The sequence below is a fragment of the Anguilla anguilla genome, chromosome 1 (genome assembly GCF_013347855.1).
Source record: "Anguilla anguilla isolate fAngAng1 chromosome 1, fAngAng1.pri, whole genome shotgun sequence".
In the NCBI taxonomy this organism is placed as follows: Eukaryota; Metazoa; Chordata; class Actinopteri; order Anguilliformes; family Anguillidae; genus Anguilla; species Anguilla anguilla.
In genome coordinates, this window is record NC_049201.1 from 67,053,230 (window position 1) to 67,068,735 (window position 15,506).

Here is a 15,506-nt window from a genome sequence, read left to right on the forward strand (position 1 = left end):
GCATGCATTATTCTTATGTACGTGCTTGTATGTATTTTTGTATTATGTTGCACTTCCATTTGCTAGATTTGCACTGTGAACTCCAATCTTGTGTGTACCACATGTGCCTGTTCCACAGACTGTGTTCTGTTATGGATTTAAATATACAATCAATAAATGTTTACACTGGAAAAGATCATTCTTTTGTCTCATCTCTATCCTTTAAACCATTACATACTGTATATCTTTGAAGATGGACTGAATATGAAGCAAGTTTGATTTTAATTCAAAGACACTCTGAAGAAAAATTTTCCTGCCCTTCATACTCATAAATATTGGTGTCTGCTTGTCAGAATAATAATGCTTCACAGAAAAAAAAACTTTAATTGGGTAAACATAGAATTTTACTTCACTTGTTAAACCTATTTTCATATTTTCTCAATTGAAAATTTTTTTGGTTCATTCAAATGAACATAACCAGGGACGATATCCAGCATCTATGATGTCTATGGGGCTAAAAAAGAGAATAGACATGTATGAAATGTAGATTTCATACCTGGTTTTGTATATTTCTCCTATTATAAAATTCATCACTATTATTCTCACTTTTCCAATATAAAACCATTGATTTTTATATGAAAAAAAAACAAAAACAAATTTACCTAGAACATCATTTTGAAATCTAGATTTTATAAGTGGAACACCAGTAGGCTAATATCAAATAAATACAAATATTTAGGAGTTGCATGGACTCCAGTATGGAACTATGGTGCTTTTGTGTCTTGAAGCTTTACTATATGCCCTACTGTTGTTTGCAGCCATGAACCTCCATACCGTTAAGTATTGTACAAATAAAGCTGCATGCCTGTGCAAATATTATGGGGGCCTTATTTATTGTGTGGGGTATTGTGGCTCTGTGCCCCCTCCCCCCCCCCCCCCCCACCCCCCCCCCCCCTATTAAGGTTCTCAATGCTAACAAGCCCTCTGCAACACCTTTTCTCTCCCCTATCTCCTTGGTTCTGATATCCCTCTGTAATCTGATTTCACAGTTTTGTCAGTCTGCCAAGAGACAAGTTGCATTAGCTTAGGGAGGGCCTTAATGAACTGAGCTCTGATATTAAGCACATTTCCGCAATGTTGTACAATGCGGCTGCTGGACGAAAAGGCTTGATCAGATTTAGTGTGCAGCCAGATTCAGAGGTGGGACGGGGCCAGGCCAGTTAAGGACAGGGTCAGTGAAATAAAGACTTCTCAGCATGTGCTACTTAAATCCTTCTCCAGATTCATTTCTACTCCATTGTGCCTACTCATTTCAACTTCAGCAGGCACTGCCATGTGCCATTCTTGCTATAAAGAACTGCCCATGCATGTTAATACATCACATTGGGTCATAATGGAAATACTTCTTTACTGAAAAATATTACTAAATATTATTGATTGACTTACCTGACATCTACCATTGACATTTTTAAGTATTTTGTACATTTATGCATTATATCAGTGCCGTATGTGAGCTGTATGTGGCATTAGATGATACATAAAAACTTTCAGATTCCGTTTCAGACGTAAAATTGCATCAACAAACCTCTGGTCACAATTTGGTATCAGTTAACCCTATAATAATACAGACGTCTTTTTTGTTCCTCTTGCCTCATTGGTCTTACATGTTCAAATGGTCTTCAGAACATATTCATTGTTCATGGCAAGCATTTGTCTGCTTATGAGAATTGTATTTCTCAGTATACTTTACTTCTCAACTTGCCTGACAACCTTGACATGTGCAACGCCATAGCATCCCACGGGAGGTACCCTTGATGCCATCAAGTCTCTGCAGACTCCCCGTAATGCAGTTCAGTCACAGACTACTTTTACAGAGATGACAGGACAATTCAGCTGAAGGGTACGGTCCTGATATTTTACTGCTGTTATATCCATAAGCATCACTGTACCGCCAATGCTGCTCTTATCCAGGACATATAGTCTTACTGGCATCACACATCAAAAAGCCGTGATGTAAGACTTATTTCAAAACGGGAAAATGTGAAAGCCATTAAGGCATGTTCAGTTTAACATGTACATTAGTGCGTGCCTGCTTCTTTGAGAACATAACGTACAGTGGTTCAGTGCTCAGGTGGTGGGACTGATGCAGTGATTTGGTATCAATCTGGTTCCACAAACCTCCCCATAGTGTCATTAAGATGCAGGAATGTGTCGCTGGGAGCTCTTTATCTAGCTGGGAGGAGGGAAATTTATTCTTCTCAAATTTACAGGGTACCAGGACACTGAATTTGTGTCCGCAACAACTTATAAACCTAGCCATCATTACTGCCACGTGAAAAGGACTTATTCAAACACCCTGCCTCCCCTTTCACTCCCATTGACTGCGCCTATTGAGGCAGAGTTGAGTTAAGGTTTTAGAAGGTATGCGATTCTTCCTATGAAAACTGGAGTCAGTCAATGGCGATGTAGCTGAGCGTGGATAATGAGAGAGCATCTGTGAGAAATGAGAGCTTATTTTAGGTCAGAAGGCTAGATCTTGTGGGTGGTTGAAAATATTATTTAGCCCTCTTGTGTGCAGTAACCGATGTGGGTGTCCAGGCAGTTGTTCCGCTGCAGTCCTTGCAGGGTGTCTTCAAAGAGAGATCACTTCGGTTCTGTGGTATTCTGATAGAGGGTGTCAACAGTGGACATTTTGCATCATCCAATAATTTTGGGTTCACTGCATTAGTGCTGAGTTGAGATGAAGTAAGAGATAGTTTGGCTGGCATGCAAGAGGGAAGTAGATGTCAGGAGTGCATGATGTGAGTAATGCTTTCTGTACAAACAAGCCTCCACTATCCCCAGCTCCCCACAAATTGACCCCGGACCTAATGGTGTTGTCATTCATATGCAAACTAAGCTCTGATACTTTCAGTGTGTGAGTGAAAGAGAGGGAGAGAGATTCCCTCTCTTTCTCTCTCTCTCTCTCTCTATCTCTCTCTCTCTCTCTCTCTCACTCTCTCTCTTACTCTCTCTTTCTGTGTGTGTGTGTGTGTGTGTGTGTTCCATCTGACTCTCTGAATGTTGTATCTGTGGGAGGAAGCCATTGCTTGGTCTCCTTCAACAGAGACATGGGAGCATGAGGAAGGAGGAGTCTGAAATTGAGCTTCACCGTCAATGACACTTTAAGTGATGGGGGTGTGTGTGTCCTCTGTGAAAGAGAGCGGGGGAGTGTTTGTTTCTGGAGTGGCTGATTCCATTACTGAAAGAACCATCAAACTTGCCTGTCATCAGCTAAGGGACATGAGAAAAGGTATCCAGACAGATCCCTGGCCTGCCCCCCACCCACTTGTCCTGTTTCTGTTTCATGTCAGTGCCACCTCATCAACACTAAACAGATTCTTTAAAGCGAACACTTTATGTCTGCAACAAACGAACAAAAGAAAATCAGCCAGTGTCCAAATGTGCACAATTTTACTCCAGACCACACTGAAGCAAGCAGTGACTGAATTAGCATATCTAAGTTTGTGAAGAATTATAGCAATGGTTCACCAAAATATAAGAAAGGAATTGATGCAGAACAGATTCCTTCGGTGAACCAAACGATGAAACTTGCTATGACTCCTCTCATCAGTATGGGAAGCAGTGTTTCTCGACCTAAATGGCTTCACATGGTGAAAGTTACCATATAAGCAGGTGATAGAGAGAGGCTCTGAAATTAGTCCATGGTCCATAATCCAATTGCCTAAAGTAATTCCCGTTGAAGAACCTCGAGACTAAAATCTCCTAGTTTCAACATCTCATTTTATTTACCATGGTCGGGTTGTAATGCAATGTGTCCACCATTGATATGATTGAGGCTTGACTTGTTTCCATTTAGATTGATTGATTTATATGCTTATAAGAATAAATTATTTGACTGAATATTTGGATGACAAGTTACAAGAAAGTAATCAGTTGAATGCAAAAACAACTTCAAATGTACGTGACTACAAATGGCAAAATGAAAATAAACGCAGTGGTCATTCATTTGCAAAAGATGATGCCTGAAAGAAAAATGTGTCAGGCACATTTGTTTTCGATTTTATTACAGAATTTAGAAATTTAAGGGCACCCTTCCTGAGCCACTAACTGTTCATTATGAAAAGCAAAAGCTTTTACTGTGATCAGTTTAACATTGATTCTTTTCTTTCATTGTCATCTTTATCAATTTCATTAGTATTATTATTTTAGTGAGACAGACAACTTTGCATGTTAAATTGTGAGAGTGTGGGTCTCAGTCTATAACTTTGCATACTGCTTACCAACTGATAGCGGGAAGCTAAGTGAGCTACAGCCTTAAAAACAAAAGAATATATCAGGAACTCTGGTCTGTGGGAATGGAGCCCTCCAGTCAGATTAGCATTGTGGAACAAACGCCCCACAGGGTGTTCACAGGACGAGCTGATGAAGGGGTTAAAATAGGCCCCGCCACGGAGAGAGAAAAGGGGGTGTTTGAGGAGCATGAAGACTTAAGGCCGACAGTTCAACAAAAGACTACACCACAAGCATGGAGGGAAAGGAGCAAGGGAAAAGAGTCAGGGTCAAGGAGACCTTAGGGGGTTCAAGTTCAAGTCTGTCACGGACTGCATTTTAACTCAGATCACCCCCCCATTACCACTACCAAACCCTTACAATTCCCAGACACTCCCCAGACTTAAACTGGGACAAATACAACCCCGGCCCCCCCCCCCCCCCCCCTCCCAAGGGAATAAAACAATGTATTATTCTGCATTCATTTGGGTGCAGGGTGTAGACAGGTTTCAGTTGGCTGACAGCCTTCTTATGGGAGTTAAACTGGACTGAATGTGCCTTAGACTATGTCTTAGACTGTGAGGGTCACTGGTTCCTCACAGCATTTTAGTGGTGGTTGAATTTGAGTGAGAAACTTTTTGGAAGTTGTGGTAATTTTGCTTTGGAGTGAGAAAATAATTAAAGAATTTTGAAAGGTGTTGTCATTTTGAGTTTGAGTGAGAAAAAAAAGAAAAAGAAAGGCATGGTCACTGAATGCATTGTGTGTCAAAAATATACCCCTTGGTCAAAGAGGAGCTGAGAAAATAATTTTTTTTTGCACTGTGCATCTAAAGTTTGCTGATTTTGTATCTTGGCAATTTGCGCAGCAGAATGTGTTGATGCAGATGGATTATATTTCTCAAGAGATCCATTATGGATAACTAAAAAATGGTCACTCTTCCTCTTGCAGACTTCCACAGCCAGGCAAACGTGCACAAACAAATATTTGCGTTTAGGCAAGACGTGCATTAGAGCTAAAAGGTGACGCACTAACATATGAACATAAATACATACACGCACATGTACACGCATGCACACGCAGCCCGGATGGAACCCGGTGATTTACGTTTCCCACTGCCAGAGACTCAAGGTAACGGCTCTAGGTGAATTACATATGATATCGCTGGCAAATGTGTGAGACTTTATCAAGCAGAGCCTTCGAGTCCAAGGTGAAACATTTTGCATTTGCCAGGCAGCGGAATGGAACCGTCAGATTCGGTCTCCGAGTCTTGTAAGCGGAGAGGCTGAGGCACGTTTGAAGCAGCCTCTGAGCTATTGTAACTGTTCCCTTCTGCTTGGTACTATACCTCAGCCTTCCAAAGCAAATATGTCTGTTTAGACGAGTGTATAAACTGAATAAATAAATTACATATTGTCATGAGTAGTGTAGCTGTTAGCATCATTGAAATGTGCTACACATATCCAGCTGTTGTTCTAGTCATAGAGGATATGGGTAAGCAGCAGCTCACTACTAAAAAGTGATTGGCATCCACTGCATTTCCAAGGTTATAGAATCTCATTCTATTTTTTTTCATACTTCTTTTTTTAATATGTCCATTTTCAGACATTTTTCGCAATAGATTGATACAAATGCATGTCCATTATGTATCAAAAAATAGATTAAATGTTCATGTCTATTTAGCTGTACTTTTGTATTAATTTTACAATATAGTAAGATGACAGATTTTAAGCAAATATTGATTCAAGCACACAATAATCTGGTACAAAAGTGAGGGGAAATGTCAAATTCTTTAAACAGAAGGACAATGCTCCTGGGCTTTTATGTGAGGGCTATAATTGAGACAGGAACATATGTGTGAGTGTGTGTCCAGACCACGGTTCAGAGCTGACCAAAAGACCATTTTGCCAGAAACACATTATTGTCAGTCTCCTCTCGTCACCTTTCAACCCACCGCGCAATGAGAGGTCAATGCGGTGGAACTCGGGAGCCGACCCCTCTTTGTCCGCGCTGAATGTGGCGTTCAGCCCTCGAGGAGTCCGCGGTCTGACTCGTGACCCGTAGATCACCGACCACACAGCGGCAGATATCTTCCTTTCATTCGTCGGAAGGGCTGATTAGTCCCAGGGGGAGTTGATGACTTCAGAAAATGTGTTTATTTCTTCCTCACTTTTGTATATGCGTGTGTGTGTGTGTGTGTGTGTGCATGTGTGTTTATTCTGGCTTGCTAAATGTGTCTGTGGGAGGAAGCCATTGCTTGGTCTCCTTGAACAGAGACATGGGAGCATGAGGAAGGCGGAGTCTGGAATTGAGCTTGCCTGTCGATGACACTTTAAGTGATGAGAGCTGGTCTCCCAATGCGGTCTATCAGGGAGAATAGGGTCCGCGCGCACACACACACACACACACACACACACACACACAGTGGCACAGTGGCATTCCGCAGCTGCCGCTCACCGGACTGGCGCCACGCTCCCCTCCACCTTTCTTTTTTCGTCGCTTTCACATTGGCTCCTGGTTGCCGTGGCAACTGGCTCTGTGTGTGTGAGTGTGTGTAATGGCAGCGAGTCAGGCAGGGTGGAGAATCGCGCTTTGGAGAGCTGCCACACCGAAGCGCCTTTCCACAAACAGATACACACACGCACACGCACACAAGCGCGTGCACAGACACACACCCACACACACACACACGCACACACACACACACACATATATATACTCAAACACAAACACAGACATATGCACATATATATATACACATCCTCTACACAGTTATACATAAATGTGATTGCATCAACCTAACTCTCTCACTCCAATATACAGGACAAAGAAGAAGGCACAGAGCCCATACAGTATGTATAGTATAGTCCGTATGTATTTGGATGGTGACACGATTTTTGGATTTGAAATGAAATAAATATGAGAGTAAAGTGTAGAATGCCAGCTTTAATTTGAATTATGGAATTTACATCCATATCAAGTGACCCATTACAGCTGTTTTTATGCATAGTTCCTACATTTAAGGGGAGCAAAAGTACTTGGACAAATGACCATAAACAATGTTGTCATATTAAGCGCTTGGTTGCAAATCCTTTGCAGTCAATGACTGCCTGAAGTCTGTGACCCACACACATCACCAGATGCTGAGTATCTTCCCTGGTGATGCTCTGCCAGGTTTGTACTGCTTCAGTTTTTTATTTCTGGGGCTTTTTGCCTTCAGCGGATGATTGACTTGGCCAGTAAAGGACATTCCACTTTCTGGTATAACAGTGTGTTCGGGGTCATTGTCCTGCTGCAAAGTAAAGTACCATCCAATGAAGGAGGCATGTGGTTGGATCTGAGCAGACAAGATGTTTCTGTGCACTTCGTAATTCATCCTGCTGCTGCTATCAGCAGGCACATCATCAGTGATGACAAGTGAGTGAGTTCCAGTGGCAACCATACATTCCCAAACCATAACACAATCTCCATCATATTTTAACAAGGAGTGGGGACCCTTACTTCTTAACAATGTACCAAACAGTTTATTCTGATGCACCCAATGTTTTGCCTATGTCTCGATTTATGCCGATGAATACCGATTTTTCTGCCTGGCATTGGCATTTGGTCCCTGGCATTTGGTCCTTGCGTTGAGAGAAAACATTAACAGATTCCAAATGCAAATTCCACGGCTAGAATCAACTGCAGACCTTTTGTTAGCTACCTTGTGCATGAACTAATGATGCAACACCGCTGGCTAAGAAACAGCTACTTAATTTCCACATGGTTCACCTGGTATGGATGTAAATACTGGCAAATTAAAGCTAACAATCTGAATTTCAACCTGATATTCACAGTTTAATTTCAAATCCAATGTGCTAGATAAATATTATATATACTAATGTTACTTAAAGTTTCTTGAAGTAGAAAGCTGTAAAAAGATTATTTCTAAAAATGTGCACATCAAGATTCAAGAATGGGAAGGTGGGTAGGATCTAAACAAATGCACAAGGAACAGTTATATGCACTCCTCATAGTAAGGTGGAAGAAAAGAGCAAGTTCATAAGGGTCAAGAACTGTCACAAATGAAATATAAAGCCAATAAAATAAAGAAAACACTGGGGACACTCTACACGCATACAAACCGATTTTACCTTCCTAAAGTGCCCGTCACACGCATATGCAGTACTCATACATTGACGTGTCTTGATAGGAGGCAGGTTTTTTTCTCAGGCAGACCACACTTCAGGGTCTTCCCACATAGGTGTCTGCACCACCCCCCAGTGTTTTCACCGCGTGTCTCTCTGAGGCTATTCTGTGTCCGGCTGCATTTGATCCCCTCAGGTTCCTTGTCCTCCCCTGTAATCCACATGTTCCCAGTCATTCAGGTCCCAGCCCAGCCTCCTGCTCCTCTGATGGGATTACTCCCCGTCACAGCCGGCGCCCGGTCACCACGGAGAGAGATAAAGAGGCGAGGGGGGCCCTGCAAGGAGGCTTTCCCCGCACGGCCTCAATGCCCAGCCCTCCTTTTCTCCATCTCCCTCCCCAGCTTTCATCCCTGGGTTTCGTCCTGTTGCCGTCTCATTGCCGCGGCCACGGCGAGAGGCAGATCAATTATTTACCTCGGCCGTCCTGCGCGTTCCGACCTCTGGCCCTGTTTGCATATGCACACTTTAAAGAGAATTAAAATGTGTAGCGGCGCGGTTGCGCCGGACGCCGTACCAGAAGGTTAAATCATTAACCAGCGATTAGCATCCTGGGCGGGGTCCTGCCCTTGTGCCGGCGAGCCCGGTCCTTAGCCCGAGATGTAAGTAAGTCACCTTTAATGAGTGCAGGGACACCGGGGAAGGCTGCAGGAAACCGGGCGGCGGGGATGCGCTCTCACACGACTGTCGCATAGAAGCACAACGCGCTGCTTCCTCCGACATCACCTCCAATTAAGCAGTTTCACAGCGCAATTCAGAGGTGAGACTTTCTCTGTCTCTCCACGGAAGACCTGATGATAGCACCCCATCAGTCAGTTATGATGAGCAGCCAGGAGGTATAAAATCTCAAACACTGCACCTTTATTCAATGCATTGGCAGCACCTATAATCTTATACCATGTTCATAGCATACACAGAGACTAATTTATTATGCTGTTTTTATCAGCATATTTAAAGTACAGCTTTGTAAACATGAAAATTTAAATGTAAAATATGACAGAAATCTTGTTAGTTAGTTGGGCCTGGTGTGATAATTTCCCATCAGACTGATATGTTTTATTGAAGTAACGTGTGAACAAGTTAAGAAAGACCCTTATTTAATCTAACCGTATCGCATTGTGCAAAGTCCATACTTTTCCCATACCATTCAAAGCATTTAATGAAATCAACAAAAACAGCATTTGCAAAAAAATCTCCATTCTTATTCTCCCTCCGTCAAAAATAAATCTATAAATTAGGCTCACGGGCAGAGAGGGAGGGGGGGGCGGGGAGGGAGGGGGGGCTAATAACATGAAACAATAGAATAGCAATGCAGTGGGAATCAGTAATTCAACAGACAATACCTTTTTCAGGCAGAGAATTTCTGGAGCAACTGAAGGTACAATTAAAAGCGGGAACTATTCTAATGGCCATATGGTGACAATATGACGACAGAGGTCAAGCCCGAAACACGCGGTGCATGACCTCTGAATTGGGGTGGTCAGCCCTGTAGATTAGGCTCTCGCTGTGGAGGGGTCGGGCACTCGAGGTCTGTGTGTCCAACTTAACTATAGAGGCAGAACAATGGACAGTGACCCCTTATATGTGAATGGACTCTCCAGCCACTCGTGCAAGACAATTAGAGGAAGTGTTGGTCATCAACAGCACTTTCCCACCATCTGTTTACTCTTCCAAACCTCCCCTGACACTTTAGCCTGATGGGAAACTAATGTTTAACAGCTACAGGCCCACCGGTGAGTCTGAGAATTTGTGTAGAAACAACTCAGGATGGCACTTGTCTGGACAATGAGAGCACTTTGTCAGAATATGAGTTGCCTGAACTGTGTCCCCCATCCCCAGTCCTTCAGCTCCACCAGAGACAGATAGCAACAAAATACCCTTCTAAAGGCATGCAAGGAGATTTGTAATTGTTTGCAATTTTGTTATATGGATTTTTATTTATTTATTTATTTGATTGGAAGGTGCTTGTTTTCACTGACCCACACAGAACAAATTTCAGGTTTAAGTTGCGGCCTTATGAATAACAAACCCCTCTGATTAGCAAGAAAAGCACAAATAGTGGAGTGCTGGTCATTTCTGAGTATTCTGGGTATCATGCGGCCTAAAATTGTTTTAATCATAGCTTTATTCCCAATGGTACAGTAATCATGCCAGGCCTTGATAACTGTCTTCTTGAAATAATTTTACCAGCATACCTCCAAACTCAAGTGAAATCGGGCTTTGATACCTAAGCCTGAGGAGGTGAGTTATGCTTTTCACAGTGATCCCAGCTATATCTTTCTTCATTTAGACAGCACAACTGATTTAAATAATGTGATAAATTAAACAAAATAACAGAGAAGAGAATTAGTAATATATTATATGATTATATGTGGGAAGTGAATGCCACAAAATAATTGTCATTTTTCATGGCCAGTAGATCGAAAGATTTAGAAATTAAATTGTAAATCAGAAACACTGCCACACATTCACTATCAGAAATTAACGCATTATAAACTACTTTGACTTTTTGCATGCCAAGCCATTGAAATTGGACGTCAATATGCTTTAAATTTCCAACTGGTGGGAACTCTTGTGTACTACATGTGTTTTCAAATCAATGGCGTGCTCGTGGGATTAAGCTGTTACCCTTAAGTGCCAAACCAGACACAAACACACAAAAACCCAAATGTCTGAAAAGAGTCTCCCCCACCAATGTCACTTTTAAGGGTTCGAACTCTTAATTAAAACACCGGGAATAAAAGGGGGTGCAGACGAAGAAGACAGCCAGAGAATGGCCAATGAGATGAAGTCCTCCAGCCAGTCTGGGTGAGTGTGGGAGTGTGTCGCTGTGCATGTGTGTGTTTTGGGATGGGCGGGTATTGGGGGGGGGGGGGGTGGCTGGGTGGGGAAGGGTGCTTGGGAACTGACTTTATTATTAAATAACTTGATTGAAACCCCCCACCCCTTTCTCTGGAACCCTTTCTCGAATGTAATCGGCCAGACAGAGAGGGAGGGGGGAGAAGGCGGAGGATGAGGGAGTGGTAGGTAGGGTGGGATTCAGCTTCACCACTGCGGCAATTTGCTGTCTGAGGGGAACAAAGGGGGAGGTCAGAGGTCAAATAAGTTCACAGAAACAGGAGGTTTTTTCATGCTAATGGCCGTACCACAAACCCACCAATACCCCCTGCACCTTAGCCGCGGATGTAGTGGGGGTTGTGGGTGACACCCATTCCTACTGGATGATTTAGGGATAGTGGGTAATGGCATGTGAATCTTGTTTTGAGTGCCAATGCTGTGCCTACAAGGTGGAAGGCGATGGATTGTATCGTATAGCAATTTCATCTGGACCGATCGCACCAATCAGACCTTGTATAAACTTTTCTGTGGACCATAACTGAGGAGTGTATTTCGTCAGCTGTAGTATTTATGCTTTCTGTAGTGACTAAGAAAGGCTGAAGTTAAATTAGATGACATTTTATGTTGATGTCACATTCCAGTTTCTGCTCTGACAAACCTGGCACAAATAAAACTTTCATATTCTTGTATGAAAATACTAACACTATGCCCAAAGCTTTTATTCAATTAATTAAAAAAGGCTTCTTCACCATCATTGAAAATATGTATTTGCATTCAGGAATTTTATGCCTGATTATGTTTGTCTTGTGCAAACTCCTGGAACCCTTTAAAACAACTGTGACCACATTCAGAGTTTACTCAGTCACAAAGGCCTGGCCGGTGTATGATCTGCAAGATTAGAGTCAGACGAAAAAGAGGGCGACAAATGCTAATCCGGGCCAGTCTAGTCAGCTGCTTTTGTGGCTGTGAACTGCACCCCCACCAGCCTAGACTGGAGGCACAATGAGGCATTACCCCCCTGCACACATACCCTTCTCAAGAGGGCAGCGTGGTGAGCCTGGGTCTGCCTGAGACCGCATGACACACGCACAGGACGTCGTGTGGGAGCAGTACTACAGACTGCCTGAGTGCATTCCCCTCCAGCCAATGCCAGGCTCTGCTCTGCCATACTGCCAGTGAGCATTCCCTCCAGCCAATGCCAGGCTCTGCTCTGCCATACTGCCAGTGTGCACTCCCTCCAGGCAATGCCAGGCTCTGCTCTGCTAGTCCCCTCTAAAGAGCTAATCAATGGTTTACCATGAACTAAGTCTACTTGGGTTATGGATTTCCCTTTGCAGTATGTGTTGCAAACTTGCTCAAAGACCTTTAAAACATACAATGGGAAGGGGGTTTCTACCACCGTGTGATTTCACAGGATGATTCTTGGCTTCATTGCCAACATTATTTAGAGGTTTCTATAAATAGAAGTATACTTCTCAGAGAAAGCTGGATCTGGATAATACCATTTTTTGGTTCCTTGTTTCTTAACCCTTCCCATTGGCATTTATAAATGATAACTGACATAAAAACTGTTCTTTTGAATGTTTCATCATTCAACAGTGTAAAGCTATATTTATAATAAAACTGGAATGGACAGTGGCTGTGGACATGTCATTTGAACTGCTGATTAATATGTGTATTTACCTAATAATCAAATACTAATGTGGATTATGCCTATTCACTATCCTAAACATGTATCACAATCTTGTCCATGCGTTACTCTGCCAAATATCAAGTTCCCAGCATTACCATGCAAGAATCATTTTAAAGATACACCACCATTGATCACTTAATCCTTGGGCCAGAGAGGCAATTTCACACTCACCCACACTAAAGACTGCATACCACTTTATGTCCCAACGAACAATATTAACATAAGAAATTCAAAGTGATTCAAATCAAAATGTGCAAAATTATCTATTTTATTAATCTATATTTGTCATCTTAGTTACTTCATAGTATAATATTTTTTTTATATGTTGTGCGCTGTTGCTCTGTACTCACAGGGTTGAGAGACAAAATATGTGTAGTACTTATCATTAATGAGTGCTGCACTGATTTCTAAAAGTAAAAAATAAAATTTGAACTGAAAGGAAATATTTGGTGATTGACTAAAGTTTTATATAAACTGCATTATTTTAGTTAATTGTGAATACTCATCAGTTATCTGTTAACGATTACTAACATACTGTCGCTCTGGATAAGAGCGTCTGCCAAAAGCCTGTAATGTAATGTAATGTAATGTACTGTAACAAATGAATATTAAAGAATGGGTGGTTAGTAATGCCACAAATTCTGGAGATTCAAAAAGTATTTTCTTTGATTTCCCCAAAGAAAATGAAATTGTTTTGACATTTTGGGAGATGTAACCTAAAATATTTTTCTTGGGGAGGAGTGTGCGCTTCTAATGTGCACAGGGGAGGGTGTGTGTTTTGGGGAACTGTGGCCAAAACTCCCGAAACGTTGCAGGTTTAAGTCCTAGATGAGGGAATACAACCACAGTGCTTTTTTATGGCTTACATTCACACTTTGTCTGGAGGTACATTCTAATTTTGTACATTCTAATTTGCGCACCATCTCTACTGATATAATTTATTTTTGTATTTGTTAAATTTATAATCAGTACATGGTTTAATGATGGAAAAATTGCTTGTATGCGTTGACAGCTATCCATCACTCAGTTCAGATGATAATGTGGTTTGAAATATCATCTGATCCAATTTATACACCAAACAATGTGACAGTTAAGGGAATTCATCTGACTTCTAAACTTTGAATTCAGGCAATGATGCAGACATACCACAAATAAAAATACTGTGGTGGGTTTCACAAATTAAATTCTATAGGTCACTCTTCACAGACCAAACATAAAAATTATTTATTCTGCTGGCTTAACATGTAAATCGCAATTATTTAAATAGATGAATAACGCCCAAACATAGTCCAAGGGTTACCAGATCGCAGGTTTTACAGAATTCTAGAACTGTTAATACACAGAAGTGTCTTTGGAAAATCATCAAGGCACAAGCCTAAGTTGGAAATGCTCATTGTGTCTATTGTGTCTTATTGCGTTGGTTCATAAACAAACAACCTGTCACTCATCAATAAATCAGGGAAAAACTGTTTCATACATTTATTGAGTCAACACCCTCATTTTTACAACAAAACACACATTATAATTGCATTTTTATTCTGTAATAGATGTGTTGTGCTTAACTTTGATTATGACTTCTAATTTTATGACTGCGGGGTTAAAAAAGATGCATAAGACACTCTTTTTACCCTGATGGTGTGCCACTTTTACAAAAATATTAGAAAGCAATGGTTCACTTTTTGTAATGTAGAGTCATCAAATTTTTTATATATATAAACATACAATTTTTCTTTGACCAATTAGCTATCTATTTATTAACTTCAGGCACACAATTTTACCTAATTTACACTTTGAGGTTCAAATCTGAGCCTTTCTGTGTGGAGTTTGCATGCTCTCCCCATGTCCATGTGGATTTCCGCCTGGTATTCCCACAATCTAGAGGCATGCAGGTTAGGCTAATGGGAAATTCTGAACTACCTGTAGGAATGAGCATGTGACTGCATGACATGTGTGCCACAATGTCCAGGTTGTATTCCTGCCTCTTGCTCAATGCATGCTGGGATAAGTTCTCAGCTCCAGCTTCTAAAATGGATTCCACAATCTTCTAAATGGAAGTAATATTTTACCTCCCACAATTGTTCCCAGAAAAGAGTTAGTTTAACTCTGGGCTAGAGTCAATTTGATGGTCATGCATTCATGTACACATTCATTCCAAATACCACAATTTGCTGTGTGTGTGTGTGTGTGTGTGTGTGTGCGCGCGCATGCGTGTGTGAGAGTGTGTGAGACAGAGTGTGTGTGTGTTTTATTTTTTTCCAGGTGGTCAGCCACTCAGAAAAATAGCCAAAACGTGCCAAGTGCACTTATCTGCAGATCTACTTCTCGCCAGTTTTATGAACATTTTGTTGATGACTCTTTTAATTGTTCATATACATTCATTTATTTGCTTGTTTTCTTCGCAGACATATAGAGCTAATTATATAAATATTCTTTTAACGCTAGTCAAGTGACAGTAATTCATAATTTCAAAACTATCCTACATAGTAAAATGTCCAGTTTTTATTCAACTCTGAGTATACTTATAAGACCAATAGGGAACATA

General features: G+C 41.5%; 1 long non-coding RNA gene across 1 annotated transcript in view; it reads left to right on the forward strand.

Annotated features, from left to right (window-relative positions):
- LOC118216323 overlaps positions 1-178 on the forward strand; it is a 20,733-nt gene extending 20,555 nt beyond the window's left edge. Inside the window, exon 5 of the long non-coding RNA XR_004763002.1 lies at positions 1-178. This exon is cut by the window's left edge and continues 2,498 nt beyond it. This is a non-coding gene — a long non-coding RNA (uncharacterized LOC118216323).
- The last annotated feature ends 15,328 nt before the right edge of the window (positions 179-15,506 follow it).